The 6,218-nt window shown below is 43.9% G+C and overlaps 1 long non-coding RNA gene across 1 annotated transcript; it reads left to right on the top strand.

The window, feature by feature from the left end:
- Positions 1-224: 224 nt before the first annotated feature.
- On the top strand, positions 225-2,760 carry LOC118890962. Its single transcript, XR_005018869.1, has 2 exons — positions 225-404; positions 2,524-2,760. It is a non-coding gene; the product is annotated as an uncharacterized LOC118890962 (long non-coding RNA).
- Positions 2,761-6,218: the final 3,458 nt, after the last annotated feature.

The following is a 6,218-nucleotide window of genomic DNA, read 5'->3' as shown; positions in this document are numbered from 1 at the left end:
TGGCCGCGGCGCACGGGGCCCGGGCTGTCCCTGGCTGTGCCTCACTCCGCGTAGGGCCTTGAACCCTCGCAGGAGCCCGCGTCCCGGGAACTAGGAAGGTACGGGTTCAGGCAGCTGCTGATCTGGATGCGGGGGACGCAGAGGACCGAGGCGATCAGGCGCGCCGGGTGCCCTGAGTTGGGGCGGAGCCAACCCCCGGGTCCTTCCCTCCGGACACGCCCTCAAGTGGTGCCGGGGCTGGGGTCTATTTTAGAGCTTCCGTGGTTAGATGTCTGAGCCTTTCCATTGCAGGCGACGCTGAGAGAAGACACGACCCCAAAAACTTTGATTCCTGCAGTCTTGGGACAAAATTTGCTGTGCCAGGTGTTTTGCCTATCATTTATTCTTCGCAAGAAATACCGGAAGTAGGTGTTACCTCCTTATGTGTTTGAACCGAATGTTCCCAGTGCCCCACCGCCAAGCCAGGATTGGACCCCAAGACTTTCTGATTTCAAAGCCTGTACTACTGATGCCTTAGAGAAGAACACGTACAGACAAATTTTTATTTGGTGGTCATTCTGCTGAAAGTTAATTTTAATCTAAAAGAAAGCAGTTAGTAGCATCTACAGATCTGTCTGTGGAGGAACAATCAAGGTGGTTTAATGGAAGGAACATTGAATCTGGTTCCTGTTTACTCTAAAACTGAGGAACTGTGTAACCTGAGAAAAGTTAGGTTAGGTCTATTTTCTTTCTGCTGAAATTGCCTGTGAAAACTGGAGTCAGTGGCGTAGGTTGCTGCCTTGTCTCTGTGACTGTAGAAAGGGGAATGACCTGTTTTTCCCCAGTGTGTCTTTCTTACCTACTGTACGTGCCTGAACCTCCCCACCGAAGGATAAGGTCCTTCTGTAATAAGAGTTAAAGCTATACAATGCATAAGCTTGGAAAATGTGACGTTAGTAGAATTCACTGATCAGTGGTCTTCCTGAAATTGAGTTGCCGGAGGTAAGAGGATGATGTTGGAGTTGTGATGGGGAAGGAAACTTCAAAAAGGTTGAGAAAGGATGAAGCATTTTGCTAACTAGGATCAGAGTGTTTGAACAGGACTCATCTCTCAAATTCTGTTTCTGCCACATTCTGTCAAGTCTCTAATACTTTTGATCATCCATTTACTTATCTATAAACTGCCCTGCTACTTCTCAAAGTAGTTGTGAGGATCAATTGACATTGTATTTTGAAACTATAAAGTATTATTATCCATTCTGTGTTTTCCCTGACTGCTCACCAGCTATATTAGTTTCCTAGGGATGCCATAACCAAGTACCACAAACAGAGTGGCTGAAAGCAATAGAAATGTATCCTCTCATAGTTGTGGAGGCCAGAAGTTTGAGATTAAGGTGTCAGCAAAGTCATGCTCTCTGTGAAGGCTCTAGGGGGATACTTCCTTTCTTCTTTCTAGCTTCTGGTGGTTGCTGGCAACCCTTGGTCTTCCTTTGTTTGTGGATGCATCACTCCAATCTCTTGTCTCTGTTGTCACCTGGTCTTGTGTCTCTGTGCCTTCATATGACGTTCTCTTCCCAGCGTTTTCACAATATTTTCTTTCTGCGTAGCTCCCTGTGTCCAAATTTCCCTCTTACAAGAAAACCAGGACTTCCTTGGTGGTCCAGTGGTTAAGACTCCGTCTTCCACTGCAGGGGGCGTGGGTTCAATCCCTGGTTGGGGAAGTTCCGCATGCTGAGCCGTGCGGCCAAAAAAGAAAAGAAAACCAGTCATTGGATTAGGGCCCCAATCCTAATCCACTATGATCTCATTTTAACTTGATTATATCTACAAAGACTCTATTTCCAAAAAAGATCATATTTTAAGGTTCCCAGTGGACAAGAAATGGGAATACTGTGCAACCCAGCACAACAGCTAAATGTTGTTCTCCACAGCCCTGCCCTCAGACCTCTTTTCTTCTTACTCTGTACCCTCTCCTTTAATAATCTCTTTCACTCCCCTGCATATACCTAGAGCTAATATTTGTTGAGTTCTGTTTGCTAGCTGTTTGCTGTATATAATCCGATTCATTTCTCACAATAACTTTATGAGCTAAGTATTATTATCTCCATCTTACAAATGAGGATACTGAAGGTGAAAGAGGTTAAATCATGTGCCCAAGGCCTCTCAAAAGGGTGAGTGGCAGAGCAGGAATTCGAACCCAGACAGTCTGACTCCAGGACCAAAACTATACTGCATGGTTATAATGTAGTTATGTATTAATTCAAGTAATTATATCTTATCATAGAATTTTACAATCTTAGTATATGAAGTGATATAAGAGTTTTTCAAGTCTAAACTCCAGCCTAATACAAGACTTCCCTGTTCATCTCTGATGAGAATTATCTCCTCATATGGTTCCAGTGATGAACAGAGAACTCATGACTGGTTGGGATCTACAAGATACTGAAAATGCATTTGCTAATACACCTAGAGGTTTAAAAAAAAGAAAAGAAAAGAAAAAAAGAAAATGCTGTAAGGCTAAGAATCACTTTTTTATTTCCTTAGGCCACACTGTGTGGCATGTGGGATCTTAGTTCCCAGATCTTTTCGAACCCTCACCCCCTGCATTGGAAGGGTGGAGTCTTAACCACTGGACCGCCGGGGAAGTCCCAAGGATAAGAACCACTTTAAAGAAACCCAACTTCCAGCAGCTTGGTATATGAACCTGAGTTTAAGTCCTAAGTCTGTTAGTCAGCCTACTGACCTCAGGCAACTCCATTAAACTCTCTGGGCTTCAGTTTCCTCCTTTGTGTTTTGTTTGTTTGTTTTTGTGCCCTGGTGGTTGCTGATTCTCCTTTGGATGGAATGATGCCTTCTTCGCCCATCAGTCAGCCTGAGTAGATAATTGTAACTAGTATCAAGATTTATCCTGGTTCCTTAGGAAACCTGAATCTTTTTTTCCTCTCCAGTTTTATTGAGAAATAATTGATGCATATCACTGTATAAATTTAAGGTAAGCAGCATGATGGATTGACTTACATATATTGTGAAAAGATTACCACAGTAGGTTTAGTTAACATCCATCATTTCATATGGATACAAGGAAAGAAGAGAAAGAAAATTCTCCTTGTGATGAGAACTCTCAGGATTTACTCTTTTTTGTTTTGTTTTGTTTTTTTAATTTATCTAATTTTAATATATTTATTTTTGGCTGTGTTGGGTCTTCGTTGCTGCTTGCAGGCTTTCTCTAGTTGCGGCGAGCAGGGGCTGCTCTTCGTTGTGGTGCGCGAGCTTCTCATTGCGGTGGCTTCTCTTGTTGCGGAGCATGGGCTCTAGGCACATGGGCTTCAGTAGTTGTGGCACATGGGCTCAGTAGTTGTGGCTCGCGGGCTCTAGAGCGCAGGCTCAGTAGCTGTGGCGCATGGGCTTAGTTGCTCTGTGGCATGTGGGATCTTCCTGGACCAGGGCTCGAACCTGTGTCCCCTGCATTGGCAGGCAGATTCTTAACCACTGCACCACCAGGGAAGTCCCAGGATTTACTCTTTTAACAACTTCCCTGTATATCTTACAGCAGTGTTAACTACAGTCATCATGTTGTACATTACATCCCTAGTACTTATGTATCTTATAACTGGAAGTTTATACCTTTTAACTATCTTCCTCCAATCCCCCCCGCCCCCCACCCTGCCTCTTTTTCTTTGAGTTTGGTGTTTTTGTTTTTTTTTTCTTACATTCCACATATAAGTGAGATCATAAAGTATTTGTCTTTCCCTGTCTGACTTATTTCACTTAACATAATGCCTTCTTCACTTGCAAAATGAGGTAGATGTATAAGCACTAATAACCTAAACTAAGTTGAACTGGAATCTTCATCCCTTTGGCTAATACTGAGTACTCTTCCCTGCTCTTCCTACCTTTTTTTCCCCCAAAGCTAGTCATTCCTATTCCTCTCTATCCCTCATTTTCATGGTTTTCAGGCCACTTATGAGCCCATTTACCTACTTCTGGAGTTTCTCTATTTTGGTATGGGCCCATAAATTACACAATATCGAAGATATGTCTGAAGAACTCATGGTATGATAGGGCTCAACTCTCTTGCTCCAGTTGCATTCTCTACTAATATGTAGCAGTAGGTTTCTTTGTTTTATTTTCAGTCATATCATACTGCTGATTCAGTTCTCTCTCACCTGGCAAATGAAAACCTAATGTCTGCCTAAATTTGGAGCTTTAGACCTCTCTCTGTTAAATTGTTTTTTTCCCTTTGGCTGTGCTGCACGCCATTCAGGGTATCAGTTCCCCAACTAGGTATCGAACTCGTGCCCCCTGCAGTGGAAGTGTGGCGTCTTAACCGCTGGACCGCCAGGGAAGTCCCCTCTTTCTGTTAACTTTAATCCAGCAAGTTTTGTTTCATCTTTCCAGCCATTCCATATCATATTTTTTAAATCCAGTTTTTTTTTTTTACATATATTTGCTTTATTAATCCTCATTAGAAAAAACATGCTGATTTGGTTTATTTAACAAATAATGTGAACAAAGGTTCGGAAGGAATGATATCACAAAATTACATGGTTAGACAATGCCACAGCTGTAGTACAAATTTTGCTTTGTTTTCCAACTTAACATTTCTAAAAATGGGATACATACCACACTTAGGTTTCACCATGAATGTGACCTATAAAATCAATAATCAGAGACCACATCCAGCAACCACAACATTGTCTACTTCCAGCTCATTCGCAGGATCACTCCCCATGTATAAGCTCTCCTATCACATGGGACTCCGATATTCCATTGTCCCCACTTTCCATCCATCAGCCCCTAGCATTCCTCATTCTTACTGCCTAATTTAATCCCCATTTACTCATTTAAACCTATTTTAATAAGACAAATGATTCTTAAGTTTATCTGACCTCTTACCATATCTCCTGATCAAGATACCAATCCCAGTGACTCAAAATTCTTCCCTATTCAGTGGCTGCTTCAGATGAAGCACATTATTAGAATATTGATCCTCATCTAAACACAGAATCACAAATCCCAGTAACTTTCTAATATATCTGGCAATCCAACTATACCTTGGTAACTATTCTTCTGTGCTCCATAAACACGTTCATCCTTTTCTGAATCTTTTCCATCTCACACATACTCTCACTTTCCACAAATGGGATTGACGCCTACTACACTGACAGATCACCTGAGTTCACTGTTGTTGGGCTGCACCCCACAGGCCTGCAGGCCCTGTACTTACCCAGCCTCAAGACCAAAGAAAGAGCCCGAGTCAGCAATGGAGACATCGATGGTGTAATGGATGGGGGGGATCTTACATGTCTGAAGCAAGGTACTGGAGCAACACCCCACCGTGTGCAGCAGACTGCAATGGGCAGGACATGCAAGACATGGCAGCAGTCTTTGCTCCCTGGGGTGGGGAAGGGGTGTTTACCAGTTTTAGGGGAAATTGATGTCAGGTCGGCTCATCGGTTACCAGGGAAACCAGCAGAGGAGCAGGCCCCTCACCACCCCTTTGATAAGTTATCTTGGTGGAGATGTTCTGATCTAAAGATTAGAACAATCACTAGCTGGGGCTAGGGGCAAGTACATAGGCATTTACTGATGAGGCTCTATGATTAAGAGGGAAGGTCAGTCAGGGGAGTAGGGTGTAGGTGAAGCAGGGACTGGTCAAGCAGGGGATGTACAGAGAGCAAGAGAACAACCATTTCGGCGGGCCTGACCATACCCTCCACCCTTACGTACCCTGCACGACCCTGACAGTCTTGGTCCACCCCTCTTCCGAGATATCCCTGGGTCAGCTATATAGAGGGGCACCAGATACCACAGATAGAATGCAGACAGCAGCAGCCGCCAAGGGCTATCAAGAGTAAGATACCCAGTATGCTAAGAACAGTCATTTGCCAGGATATGGGCAAATCTTGGAGCCAATTGCTTACCAGGTCAATGGAGAGTCGATGGCAGCAGTGTCCTGTCCAGTTATAAGGAAGGTAAGTCCACCCCCGGTTTCCACAAACCCGGAGGCACCTTCACGGAGAGGGGAAGGCCCAGCTTTAAAAGAAACATTCTGGCGGCCTAGGCAGAAGTCAGCAGTCACAGTACAGGTCTGGCACCCCACGTTATTTTGGGTGCTATTAGGGGTGGACCAATTATATGACTTTCCAAACAAAAAACAGTTAATCCTGCTAGTTGGACTTGCATGTCCAAAAGCCAGCCTATTCCATTCCACACAACATAGCCTGGGGTGGGGGTGA

The sequence above is a fragment of the Balaenoptera musculus genome, chromosome 2 (genome assembly GCF_009873245.2).
Source record: "Balaenoptera musculus isolate JJ_BM4_2016_0621 chromosome 2, mBalMus1.pri.v3, whole genome shotgun sequence".
In the NCBI taxonomy this organism is placed as follows: Eukaryota; Metazoa; Chordata; class Mammalia; order Artiodactyla; family Balaenopteridae; genus Balaenoptera; species Balaenoptera musculus.
Note: the sequence above shows the minus strand (reverse complement) of the source record. Positions and strands in the feature narration are given on the sequence as shown.